The sequence below is a fragment of the Berghia stephanieae genome, chromosome 11 (assembly GCF_034508935.2).
Source record: "Berghia stephanieae isolate SIO BIC M18660-M18661 chromosome 11, UCSD_Bste_1.3, whole genome shotgun sequence".
Classification (NCBI taxonomy): domain Eukaryota; kingdom Metazoa; phylum Mollusca; class Gastropoda; order Nudibranchia; family Aeolidiidae; genus Berghia; species Berghia stephanieae.
In genome coordinates this window covers 14,596,893-14,612,003 of record NC_088370.1, presented here as the reverse complement: position 1 = coordinate 14,612,003, position 15,111 = coordinate 14,596,893, and the positions used below count along the sequence as shown (strand labels likewise).

General features: G+C 37.2%; 1 protein-coding gene across 1 annotated transcript in view; it reads right to left on the bottom strand.

Moving 5' to 3' along the window:
* The window catches only part of LOC144957184 (two pore potassium channel protein sup-9-like), a 214,281-nt gene that overhangs the window by 88,327 nt on the left and 110,843 nt on the right, over window positions 1–15,111 (bottom strand). The window contains exon 2 of the mRNA XM_078888227.1: window positions 5,079–5,161. The gene's annotated coding sequence lies outside the window, so the exon portion shown is untranslated. The remainder of the gene's footprint in view (window positions 1–5,078; window positions 5,162–15,111) is intronic.

Here is a 15,111-nt window from a genome sequence, read left to right as displayed (position 1 = left end):
GAGCAATGGTCCTTCAATTGTCTACTAATGGGGTCAATGAGGATATAAATGATTCAATTTAATACTCTTCAACAGTCGTAACGTCACTTCCTTCCTAATGACGCATGGTAACTTAGTAACACTGGCTCTAAACTATCGGAACAGTGGTGGATGCCCTTATGAAATATTTCTCCGACGAGCATAAAAGCGTATCCAGAGTAAAAAAACAAAACATAATAAATCTGATCATGTTTTGAATTTTACACATTCTGATCACAAGACATAATATGAAAAATTCTAGACAGCATGAAGAATAAAAAGTAAAGATTTTCTTTGTTTAGAACCATGATGGTCACCGTTGCTGGGCGACGTGCCATCTGACTATTGAATCCAATTGTAAAAATGCAAGAGTGTAAGAATCGTGTATTATTACACTTCCTATCTTTTTATCTATCCTAATGCCAATCGTGCGTAATGATCTGCGCAGAAAGAGATGACGTAATTACACAACTAGAGAGAGAGATGGCGAGTAAAACTGCTCCTTGACCAAGGGGAAGACGACGAAAACGAAGCTGAATAATTAGGGACTCTTGAAATTAATGAGAGTAGTCATGAGAGTCAACTTGACATTGTCAATGGTAAGTACCTACTTGTACGAGGTCATCAGCTCCACGTACATCCACGCTTCCGTCCGTCTCATACATAGCAATCTAGAGAGCATGGGTCTCATAGCAATCAGAGTACAGTGTATAGAGGGCACTGGTCCTTCAATTGTCTACTAATGGGGTCAATGTGGATATAAATGATTCAATTTAATTGTAGCCAGTATTATAACCTTTCAACTACTCACCATTAATCGTTTGTTCAAGTTAATAGAGAAGAACAGTCGTTAGGGTCCACCGTCTACTTTTCTGGTTCCTAAATCCTTGGAAGTGTGTATGTAACCAGTCATTCGGAGTACTAAAAATGAAAAGGTTATCATAAGGTGACGTGACTATTTCAGTAGGCAGGATATATAGGCAGATTCTTGCTATAACGGGGCGTAAAAGAGCGAGGATAGATGATCTATCGTAAAATTAAATTAGGCACAAAGTTTTTGTGCCATTTCATGGTACAAGTCTCTCTCTCTCTCTCTCTCTCTCTCTCTCTCTCTCTCTCTGTCTCTCTTTCTTTCTCCCTTTCTCCCTCCCTCTCTCTTTCCCTCTCTCTTTTTCTTTCTTTCTTTCTTTCTTTCTTTCTTTCTCTCCCAACTTTGAGGTCAAAAATATGTCCTGTAATAAAGACTGTTGACAAACTTGTTCAGCCATGGTCTAAACCCTTCATTAAAAAAAAAGTATTCTTCCCACAGGTCATTGACCGATCATTTTTCCTTAGCAGATTTCCTAAATAATCATAAGAGTCAACGGGTGATTCAATTATCCTTAATTTAAGTAAGGGGGGCGAAGTGGCCGAGTGGTTAAGGCATTGCTCTGTGACCTGGATGGTCGCGGGTTCGAGCCACGCTTCAGGCACTTTCGTTTTTGTCCTTGGGCAAGATTATTAACCCCAGATTTGCTCACTTGGACAACTTGGGTGATTCCTGTTGACATCAGACGTCTTGTTTGATGAATTATCTATATTCCTTCGTGGAATGCCTAGGCGACGATATCTTACGATGTCGTGGCGAAATGGCATAATTTTATTATTTTAAAGTAAAGGTTTGCAAGTTATTCTTATATCTTTCTCTGTAAAAGATAGTTTTATTATTTTTAGATGTGCTAGTAATTCTGCAATCGTTGGAAAACAAAGAAACAATAAAAATAACGTAGGCTGCACGGAATAATTTCAACCCCCAACCCTACAATTATTTTAAAGAATAGATTCTTCAGACACAATTGTGACCCAACGTCTCAAAACGGTATTATGTCGGGATGGACAGATGCTAAAAATTCAAATTATAGTTAAACTGGTCAAAAATATGAAACGTTGGGATTTAACACAGTAAACTATGATATTCCTTCTCCTCTATAAAGCATATAAACTCGACATAATCATGATATTTCTGGCTAAAAATTCCATTTTAAGCATTTTACTCATCCCGACTTAATACCGTTTTGAGATGAGGGGTCACAATTACTTAGCTATCTTTTAATTAATTTGTTTCTATATGTTGATATCTTGGAGAAAAAAAAAGAATTAGGTTGCATGCGTCATCACTCCGTATCGTAAACCCAGTCTGTATCAAATTTGTTTATCCTGACACCCACATGGCATTATAGCATAGGGCAGGTGAAAAACAAAACTTCCCACACACACACACACACACACACACACAAACACACGTACACAAACAAACAAAAAACACACACACACTCTCTCACACACTCACGCACACAATGATACTGTGTGAGGTGTTGATACAGCAGTGTCTAGACTTTCACCTGGAATAATTGGATTCAGTAGTCTGATGTCACGCGCCCGGCAACGGCGGCCATCTTGGTTCTAAACAAAGAAAATCTTTACTTTTTATTCTTCATGCTGGCGAGAACTTTTCATTCCCTTTTCATATGCCTTGTGATCAGAATGTGTAAAAGTCAAAACATGATCAAATTGATGGGGTTTTTTTCCTCTGGATACGCTTTTAAGCTCGCCGGAGAAATATTTCATACGGCGTCCGCCATTGTTCCGATAGTTTAGAGCCAGTGTTACTAAGTTACCATACGTCATTAGGCAGGAAGTGACGGTACGACTATTGAATCCTATTAGGCGTGGAATATATGAAGATGACGTCACTTAGCTCTTTCTTCTTATTTTTACAACTACCAATTGGGTGATTAGCTTTCACCTTAGTCCATCAAACAGACTAATCACGTAAAAGGTAACATAAAAATCTGAACAAGTGTATATGAAAGGTGCCAGACAAAGCAAGAAAGAAAAATAGAAAAATAAAACCATCCCAAAAAATCAGTCTATCTCGAGGTCGACCGATTTTTGGGGGATGTTTTTTTTTTCTCTTCTTCTTCTTCTCTTTTTCTTTCTTGCTTTGTCTGGCACCTTTCATACACACTGTCACAGATCTTTATCTTATAGATAGTTCGAAGATGACGTCACTCAGGTCTTTGTTATTGTTTTTTGCCATCCGCGTTTATGAGTAATGCTCACTGAACTATATTAATCCGACTATAAACGTTCATGCATACACACAGTTTTGTGAGTTGGTCCGTTATACTTCCGGATGGCAATGTTATGCGCTTCTTAGCCAAGCGCATACTATCTATATACCATCACCCCGCTCATCACCCTATGGAAAATTATTGGCAACTCTGGGACGGAAAGAGATCGTACGTGTTATGACGTGAAGACGCTCTTTCTTTAGAAATGTCTCAACGCTCTTTGGAGGCTGATTCACCTAGTTTGTTCGAAACTATAGATAGAATGCGCTTGGCCAAGGAGTTCACAACATTGCCATCCGGAAGTATAACGGACCAGCACACAAACTCTGTGTAACCATGAACTTTTATAGATAGTATGCAGATGACGTCACTCAGGCCTTTGTTATTGTTTTTGCCATCCGCGTTTGTGAGTTGTTCTCACTAAACTGTATTAACCAGACTATAAAAGTTCATGGTTACACAGAGTTTGTGTGTTGGTCCTTTATACTTCCGGATGGCAATGTTGTGAACTCCTTGGCCAAGCGCATTCTATCTTTAGTCTGGTTAATACAGTTCAGTGAGAACAACTCACAAACGCGGATGGCAAAAACAATAACAAAGGCCTGAGTGACGTCATCTGCATACAAACTATACCTTATACAGCGTGCAACGTGCGAACCACTGGGTCACCCCTACAACACTCAACACAAAGCTCTTTGGTGAGGCTGAGGACCTAAAGCGGACCGCAGACTTCATAGCAGATATCGGACTGCAGCCATAGATGTCCATCAGAGGAACGAAGAAGAAGAAGAAGAAGCAGTTCGAAACTGTTATTCTAAGAATGAACTTGCTCAATATATCAGATACAACGGGAGCGATCTATATTCATGTTTTCGTCCAACCGAGTCATCAATCACATGATCTAATGAGGTCCAACGATTGGATATTTCTTAACAAATGTTAACACGCTGCTTTGTTTACAAAAGATATCAACATACCCATGTGTCAAACTGAACAAAATGACCAATCGTGATGTTAGATATTTTAAAAAGCTATGAACACTTTTCACTAAGTAGGTCACTTTCAGCACATTTTGCATTGTGACCAATGACCTCGAGCAATGGAAAGTTAATATAGATCATGCCCATTAAAATTGCGAATTTTGTTTGTAAAGCTGTTACCGACACATAATACACACCGTGCTTAGTCTGTTATGCAATCGGTGTGGTGTGTTATTGGTTTTTGATAATACTTACTATGGGAATGCAGATGGTATTGCATATAATTTAGTAGTATTACTACTATGCCCAAAGATCAATGTTTACAATGGGAGCGATCTATATTCATGTTTTCGTCCAACCCAGTCATCAATCACATGATTTGTTGCTGTCCACCGATTGGATGCTTCTTAACAAATGTAAACACGCTGTTTTGTTTATGAAAATTGTACACATACTCAAGTGTCATTCTGAACAAAATGACCAATCGTGATTCTAGATATTTCAAAAGCTGTGAATACTTTGTGACCAATGACCTCGACCACATGGAAAGGTAATAAAGATCATGCCCGTTATATCAATAAATAGTTCGAAGATGACGTCACTAAGGTCTTTGTTATTATTTTTTGCCATCCGCGTTCATGAGTAATGCTCAATGAACTGTGCTAACCTGACTATAAACGTTCATGGATACACACAGTTTTGTGTGTTGGTCCGTTATACTTCCGGATGGCAATGTTATGAGCTTCTCAGCCAAGCGCATACAATCTATGGTTTGGTTAATACTGTTTAGTGAGAATTACTCGTTAACGCGGATGGCCAAAAAAAAAAAAAAAACACTAAAAAAACAGAAATATTGACGTCATCGTCACAGTCGAGGGATTTATTATCTTCAGTTTTGCAACCAAAAATACGCTTGTTGAACATCTTCTTGCATAAATCTATAATGCATAATTTACTATTAATCTACCTTTCTGCCTAGTGCTGTGTCCGTGTTCCTAGTCTTGAAATTCTATATTAGAGAAATGCTGCTTGACCATATTTCTTGTATTTCTGAAGAAGAGAAGTGAGATAAAATTATCAATGATGGTTATAATCAATGCATAAAATAGTATCTATTCTTCAGAGCCATTGGGCCAATGGAGCCGGAGTTTATCCCGGTTTCTGTATCGTGAAACGGACAAAAGCAATTGCTTGATATCCTTTGGACGCTAAATCTAGAAGTCTCAACTACCCATTCACTGCGAGGTGGACAGGAGGGGTCAGAAGAAAAAAATCTCGACTACATCCGGGATCGATCTTGGTCCCTTTGCGTGTGAAGCGAGTGCTCTACCAACTAAGCTATCGAGACTGATAGCATAAAGTCACTTCTAATGTTTGCTTTTAAAAATCTGAAATAACAAAATATGTAACCCACCGCCTAAAAAGTTATTATGTCGATGTAATTAAAATTTAGAGGTTTAAATATCATTCCGAAGTGATAAAGATGGAACACAAGGCCTTTTTTTTGTATGCTCGAATGAGGAGTGGTAATAATATGGTTTCTTTACCCTCTCCGTATCAGCCATTTTCAGAATTTTCCCCAAAACGTCACACCCATCCAACACAAAAACAGACATTTCTTACTCAAAAAGAAAAGCAACAACAAGCACATTCTATACATAATATTGTTCGACAATATGAGAGAGCTCTATTACAGAATGTCAAGATCTTATAGTTATAGATAGAATGCGCTTGGCCGAGGAGTTCACAACATTGTCATCCGGAAGTATAACGGACCAGCACACAAACTCTGTGTAACCATGAACTTTTATAGCTGGTTTATACAGTTTAGTGAGAACAACTCACAAACGCGGATGGCAAAAACAATAACAAAGGCCTGAGTGACGTCATCTTCGAACTATCTATACATAATATTGTTCGACAATATGAGAGAGCTCTATTACAAAATGTCAAGATCTTATAGCTATAGAAAAAAGAAATGAACAAACTGAGCTTGGGCGAGGTGAGTTGCTCAAGGCCACACAACATAACCGGTATTCGAACTCCTTCCCTTTCTGGTGCGAAGCAAAGACCGTACCGCTGAGCCACGCTGTCCCCGTGTCTTATTAGCCTTATCCCGATAGCACCAGTTCCATTCTGCTATCACATTGCTATTTCTAATTAACGGCTAATGAGATAAACACGTGCGGCTGTGTGGTCTAGTGCTATGACACTCGCTTTGGGATCGGAAGGTCCTGGGTTCGGTTCTAGCCTCGATCGGCGCATAGTTGAGTCCTTGGAGAAAGCTCTTGCTTTACTCACATTCTCTCAACGTACTGAGGTGTAAAATGAGTACCTGGCCGTTAACAGCGTTGACTTTCTCCGAAAAAAATTGTAATATCGCTTTACAGGTGTCATGTCCCGTAATACATATTAAATGTTGCTGTTGGCCAGGGACCCCTTGTTACGCATTTTGAGCACGTTTAGTGAGTATTGCGCTTTATAAAAGCTCAATTTTTTTTACAGAACACAAAATCAAAGAATTGATTATTTTAAAATTGGCAATATTGTCAAAGAATCTCTGGATTCTTTTTAAAAAACTGGGATTTTCCCTGATAAAAATGTCGACGATTTTGGAAATTCAAGGGAAGGGATCGGGGCTATTGATCTAATTATTGAAAAATCGGGCAAACGAAATTGTGAATCAGTAAGAATGTTTATGGTTTGATGGTGGTAATGATGTTAGTAGTTAGTGATGATAATGATGTTGATGATGATGATGATGATCATCATCATCATCATCATCATCATCATCATCATCATCATCATCATCATCATCATCATCATCATCATCATCCTCATCGTCATCATGATAATAATAATAATAATAATAATAATAATAATAATAATAATAATAATAATAATAATAATAATAATAATAATTATTATTATTATTATTATTATTATTATTATTATTATTATTATTATTATTATTATAATGTTAAGAAGAAGAAAGAGGAAGAAGAAGAAGAAGAAGAAGAAGAAGAAGAAGAAGAAGAAGAAGAAGAAGAAGAAGAAGAAGAAGAAGAAGAAGAAGAAGAAGAAGAAGAAGAAGAAGAAGAAGAAAAAGAAGAAGAAGAAGAAGATGAAGAAGAAAAACAAGAAGGAGAAGAAGAAGAAGAACAATAGGAATCATAAGTTTATGATGTTGTTGATGATGATGTTGATTATGAATGATGATGATGATGATGATGATGATGATGATGATGATGATGATGATGATGATGATGATGACTACGATACGACGCCAATGACGATAATGCTGATGAAAAAGTGTTTGACAATAGTAACAGAATTAAAACTAGGTGATTTTAAAATCGTTAACCGATATTCGATAAAAAAAAACAACAACAAAAAACAAATAACAAAAACGAAGCAAACAAGCAAACGCAAACCCGTGCACGCACATTAATTATAAGGGACATGATTAGATTAGAACCATGGTTTACTAGAACACAAATCGAAATAAATGATACAAAAACATGCAACAGCAGAGATTACCGCTATAAATAAATCTATTTTTCTTTCTTTTTCTTTTTCTTTTTATTTTCTTCGTTTTTCTTAATTATTTTTTTTTTAAAAAGAAATCTGAAATTTTTTGACCGAGATCCTTAAAGGAGTGGAAATGGAGTTGACAGACATGGAATTCATTAACCAAAAATTAAGAAAAAAAAAATTATGTGGCCATTTTATCATTTCTGTTTTTTCCTATTGTGACAAAAAACAGTTTATAATTTTAGCAGAGAAACATTTTCTTTATATATATATATATATGTATATATATATATATATATATATATATATATATATATATATATATATATATATATTGACAAGACGGGGATCATTTTAATCAATTGATATTTGAAGGACATTCTTTCCAAAATTCTTCTCCCTCTGGTGTGGAATCTCATCTCATGTAGTTCCATATCTGAAGCAGACGTCGGAGGTCATCTTCCGCCAAGCTGATCTATCTCTTGCCAATTCTATTAAAGCAGCGCCACCTTTCTCAGCTTCATCTGTCCAAGTTCTTATCCCTTTCAAATACGTTATTCTTTGTCTTCCTCTTATTCTTTTTCCATTCATCTTTCCAGTCAAGGCGAGTATTTCCAAACCAGGGTGGCGGATAATGTGTCCTAAAAATTCCATTTGGCGTTTGATGATTTTTGTTATCAGTGATCTTTTTCTGTTTGCCATTTCTAAAATTTCTTCATTTCTTTTCCTTTCTATCCATGACACCCTCATCATTCTTCTGTAAAACCACATTTCCACTGCCTCCAGTCTTTTAACCATGGTCTTGTTTGGAATAGATGCCCTTTTATTCAGAAGACTCCAGGATTGGGGGGCAACGTGGGTCAGTGGTAAGCTCTTTGCTTCTTACCCGAAAGGAACCGAGTTCAATCACCCGCCGCTGCGTTGTGTGGCCTTGAGCAAGTCACCTCATCCTAGCTCACTTTGCTGCGCTGCTCTACGGCTGACGCCTGGGTTATTCCAGTCTTCCTTTGGAGTAGACCCTAGAGACAAATGCCCCCTTGTGGATGAATAAAGGGTATTTTATTTTTACATTTTTATTTTTTATGATTGACTTGAGTGACGGGATTAGTGTGGTGTGATAGATAACATTGATGTGTATGTATACGATTTGCGATGATGGGCACAGAATGCCTTTTGCATATTATGGGCTTGATCTTGAACTTGCACTTGAACAAGACAGAGTAACTCCCCTGCCCTGTCCTCCAGCAAACCTCCTTGAAGACAGAGGGTACATCCTTTCAGTGTGCCTTTTGCATCTTATGAGCTAGAACTTGAACTTCCACTTGAACCAGACAGAGTAACCCCCCTGTCCTCCAGTAAACCTCCTTGAAGATAGAGGGTACATCCTTTCAGTGTGGCTTTTGCATATTATGGGCTTGAACTTGAACTTCCACTTGAACCGGACAGAGTAACTCCCCTACCCTGTCCTCCACTAAACATCCTTGAAGACAGAGGGTACATCCTTTCAGAGTGCCTTTTGCATCTTATGGACTTGAACTTGAACCAGACAGAGTAACTCCCCTGTCATCAAATAAACCTCCTTGAAGATAGAGGGTACATCCTTTCAGTGTGGCTTTTGCATATTATGGGCTTGAACTTCCACTTGAACCAGACAGAGTAACTCCCCTGTCATCAAATAAACCTCCTTGAAGATAGAGGGTACATCCTTTCAGTGTGGCTTTTATCTTGAACTTGCACTTGAACAAGACAGAGTAACTCCCCTGCCCTGTCCTCCAGTAAACCTCCTTGAAGACAGACAGAGAATACATCCTTTGAGTGTGCCTTTTGCATATTATGGGCTTAAACTTGAACTTCCACTTGAACCAGACAGAGTAACTCCCCTGTGCTCCATTAAATCTCCTTGAAGACAGAGGGTACATCCTTTCAGTGTGGCTTTTGCATATTATGGGCTTAAACTTGAACTTCCACTTGAACCAGACAGAGTAACTCCCCTGTCCTCCAGTAAATCTCCTTGAAGATAGACAGAGAATACATCCTTTGAGTGTGCCTTTTGCAATTTATGGGCTTAAACTTGAACTTCCACTTGAACCAGACAGAGTAACTCCCCTGTGCTCCATTAAATCACCTTGAAGACAGAGGGTACATCCTTTCAGTGTGCCTTTTGCATCTTATGGACTTGAACTTCCACTTGAACCAGACAGAGTAACTCCCCTGTCCTCCAGTAAACCTCCTTGAAGATAGACAGAGGGTACATCCTTTCAGTGTGCCTTTTGCATCTTATGGACTTGAACTTCCACTTGAACCAGACAGAGTAACTCCCCTGTCCTCCAGTAAACCTCCTTGAAGATAGACAGAGGGTACATCCTTTCAGTGTGCCTTTTGCATCTTATGGACTTGAACTTCCACTTGAACCAGACAGAGTAACTCCCCTGTCCTCTAGTAAACCTCCTTGAAGATAGACAGAGGGTACATCCTTTCAGTGTGCCTTTTGCATCTTATGGACTTGAACTTCCACTTGAACCAGACAGAGTAACTCCCCTGTCCTCCACTAAACATCCTTGAAGACAAAGGGTACATCCTTTCAGTTTTTCTGTGAGTGATTTTATTGATTAGTATAACATATCATCCCATGTGCAGTTGTGATATTTTGTCTTTGTATTAAACGCTTCCGAGCACTTTTGTTGGAGAGCGGCGCTATAGATAGAATGATGTTGACGTCACTCGGGTCTTTGTCATTGTATTTTGCTATCCACGTTTATGAGTAATTCTCACTTAACCGTATTATCCAGACTATAAAAGTTCATGGTTACAAAGAGTTCTGAGTTTTGGTCAGTTTTCATCCGGATGGCAATGTTGTGAGCTTCTTAGCCAAGCGTCTACTATCTATAGAAATTACGCATTAGTATTATTAATTATTATAAGGACGAACTGCCTGGCCAAAATTTTAAATACGTATTTATTCAGACAATTGCATAGCAGTAGATACGATTCCCATGTTATGCATATATCATTGTTTTCTATTATCTCTACGTTGATCGAAGGTAAACAATAGGAAGACTAAACGGAGACATGGATATTTATCATCAGTGTGACTACCAGGCCAATATAGAAAGACTTGGAGAAATAACAATGCATATATTAAATGGATATCTAGAACTCTCTCTCTCTCTCTCTCTCTCTCTCTCTCTCTCTCTCTCTCTCATTCTCTCTCTATCTATCTATGTATGTATATTTGTATCTATCTATCTATCTATCTATTTATCTATCTATCTATCTATCTATCTATCTATCTATCTATCTATCTATCTATCTATCTATCTATCTATCTATCTGTCTATCTGTCTGTCTGTCTATCTATCTATCTTTTTATTGTTTCTCTATCTATTGATCTATTTATCTATCTATTCCTCTATCCAATCTCTCGATACATTTATATATAAATCCATTTATTATCTATATATCCGTCTCTCTGTATGTCTGTCTTTCTATCTATTTTTCAATATATCTATCAGGCTGTCTGTCTATCTATCTTCCCATTTATCTATTTTACTATCTCTTGGTACGCTGTTCCATCTGTCTATCCATTGACCTATCTGCATATTTTGATATCTGACTACCTATCTAGCTATGTGTCTGTCGTCTGATTGCAAGTGTGTTTACCTATCGCCTAACTATGTATCTATCCATCATGCATCTATTTTTCTTCTCTCTATCTATCTATCTATCTATCTATCTATCTATTTATCCATCTATCTATCTATCCATCTAGCTAGCTAGCTAGCTAGCTATCTATCTCTATCTTTCTTTTGTCGCCCTCATACTTTTTATTTGTCTTCTTTGTAAACTTTTCCTTTCATGTTTTACCCCATTTTCTTTAAACATACGTTACAAAAATGTTTCTGACTAGCTAGTTTTCAAAAAAAAAAAAAGATAACTTCAAGACAAAGCTTAAACTATTTAGTTCTCTGGTACTCTCTGTACTCCTCTATGGTTGCGAGGCCTGGACCATGCATTCTGACACGGAAAGGAGAGTTCGCGAATTCAAGCTCAAAGGCTACCGAAAACTACTAAAAATATCATATTTGGAACATAGGACCAATGTAAGTGTTCTGGACGAAGTAAAAGAACTGGCAGGAAGGCAAGAACCACTACTTGCAATGGTAAAGAGAAGGAAATTGTCTTGGTTTGGTCACCTCGTAAAACACGAAAGCTTATACAAGACAATATTGCAGGGCACAGTTGAAGGCTGTCGAAAAAGAGGAAGACAGAGGAAAGTGTGGCAGGATAACATTAAAGATTGGACAGGATTGACGTGGAACAATCTAATGAGGAAGGCCCAAGACCGTGATGAGTGGCGTCGAATCGTGAAGTCTGCATCCCGAGAGTCACCCTGACGACAAACCGGTCATGGGATAGAGTGAGTGAGTGAGCTTTCAAAACAAAGATAATATAAAGATGAGAGTTGGTCAAAGTTGTCATAAACAACAATTCAACAGGTCACGTGCCCCGCCACTTGACTTACAAATGAAGACTTGAGATGCTCTTGATTGAGCATTTGTTTGGTTTTATGGTCAAGTGATAATACACTCTCCTTCAAACCCGTAGGTCCATGGCTCGACTTCAGCTCACTCTGTCGGGGCAAGGGTTGAGTCCGCGAAAAATACTCTTTTTTCAACTTCCTTCACCGTACTCGGGAGTAAATTGAGTACCTGGCCAGGAATATAAAGTTTTTTTATCGGAAATAAAATGTTATTCTAAGTGACACATCGTCACTACTTGTCAATAGATGTTATAGATCTGTGCGGCTATGTGGTTTTGTGGTATGACACTCGCTTTCGGATCGGAAGGTCCTGGGTTCGAGCCTCGCTTGGCGCATAGTTGAGTCCTTGGAAAAGGCTCTTTACTCACATACTCTCACCGTACTCAGGTGTAAAATGAGTACCTGGCCGTTAACAGCGTTGTCGTTGTCCGAAAAAAATGGAGTATCGCCTAACATGCGTCATGTCCCGTCCTACAAGTTAAGTGTTGCTGTTGGCCAGGGACCCCTTGTAAAGCGCTTTGAGCACGTTCAGTGGATATTACGCTATATAAAAGCTCACTTTTTTTTCTTCGCAAATTCCTGACGACAAAAGATGCAACAAGTACGTTCTACATATAATATTGTTCAGCATAAAGATCTCTACAACACACAGTGTCACGTATTTTTAGCTATAAAAAATAAATATATATTTTTAAAAGTTATGATGCACAAAACGTCAGCATGACAAAATTCTTAGGCTTACATGTTATAGATATCCTAAATTTTCTTCTTGTAGCACAGTGCGTGGTAATTAAATTACAAATTGATTGATGCTATTCCAATATGATAGATTTTATGCTTAAATTATCAATTTATTGTTGTGTTTTATTTGCATTGTAAAGCACCTCTGAGCACATTGTGGATCTAGGCGTTATATAAATTCATTCATTCATTCATTCATTCATTCATTCATCGTAAACTACGTGTACATATGTTATGCAGGTCTGACATCCCAACTTACTTAAGGGCCGAGTTTAACATTGTTGTAATGGATTATATCTTGCGTCATTTTTAAAATAATATTTCCATTATAACAATCAGCCCTTAATGAATTAGGTTCTCAGACCTGCGAATGAGTCCATGTCGATCGTAAAGAGGGAGAGGGAAAACGAACAAAGACAACACATAAAATAAGAAACAATAAAGAAATGGAGAAAGAAAGAGTGAGGCGGAGAGAGAGAGAGAGAGAGAGAGAGAGAGAGAGAGAGAGAGAGAGAGAGAGAGAGAGAGAGAGAGAGAGAGAGATTTCAAATTGAAGGTTAAGATGGGTTCAATTAAAAAATACAATGAAAGAGTTAGAGAGGGTGAAGGGGTGGGGGGAGGGGGGGGGGGGGTGAAGGAGCTATGAAAACGGACAATACACATAATAATGTCATCACCATAGGTAATTGGATTCACAAGTCTGATGTCACGTCCGCCCAGCAACGAGCAGCTTAGTTCTAAACAAAGAAAATCGGTACTTTTTATTCTTCATGCTGGCTAGAACTTTTTCACATGTCATGTCGTCATCAGAATGTAATAAAGTCAAAACATGATCAGATTTATATATTGCTTTTCTCCTCTGGATACACTTTTACGCTCGTCGGAGAAGTATTTCATAAGGGCGTCCGCCATTGTTCTGATAGTTTAGAACCAGTTGCTAAGTTATTATGCGTCATTACGAGGGAAGTGACGTCACGACTGTTGAACCATATTCCCGAACATTATTTAGTTTTCCATTATAATAACTAAGTCTCTATTGTCTAATTCCAGACAGGATACAATAGAACTGAAACAGTTCTGCCGTTATTTTTATTAACACAGTATATGGTAATCAAATAGCACATATTGTGCTCTTTAATAAAACGACAGAGTGAATAACGCGTATCGTTGTAGCACATTTGAATAATAACAACACAATGGAAAGAACTGAGGAGGCAGAGGAGAAATATATGTATATATATATATATATATATATATATATATATATATATATATATATATATATATATATTATATTTTTTAAATATTTACCACAATGTTTGAGACAGTCTACATTAATGTTTCAGGCTTAATTAGCCATCGTCAGGACTGAGTAAGTTTGTTGACTGTTGTTGTTTGTTGAAGTGGTTCCGGTTTGTAGTTGATTAACATGAACTTCCGGCGATGTGGACACGTACCGTACATCTCACTTTTCGTGTTGAGTGTGGCTTCATGAGGGTGTTTGATTATAGTATATTTCTCTTCCAGGCATAAGCTGCATTGTTTTGATGTTGGTGTGTATCCTGTTGCTTTAGATACAATTTTCCATGAAATGTTGTGGTCTAGTTTGTTGTATTTGAATATATATATATATATATATATATATATATATATATATATATATATATATATATATGAAGATATATATAAGAATATATAATATATAAGAAGTCTGTCCAAGCTGTTTGTATTATAATATATATATATATATATATATATATATATATATATATATATATATATATATATATATATATATATATATACTGTAACGTCTCAGCTCAGACTTCGTTAGTTCAATGTATTTATTATCAATCATACGGCGAATTTAAAACAAATATATAATAATACGAACAGCTCGGACAGAGTTATTGCAGTTACTAGTCTAGCACAAAACAAACGTCTTACTTAGGATGTTTCTAAGGAGCAAAAAGTGCTTGTACGTTCACGCAGTCAACATTCACACTGACATGCCTAACATGCACAACACAAGATGCGTAACTCAATAAAGAATTCTAACATAATTACAGAGCCGAACAACTACATTCCTACATATAGCCAAACAACTCCAATACATTACAATACATGTTACATTTATAGAATATATATATATATATATAATATATATATATATATATATATATAT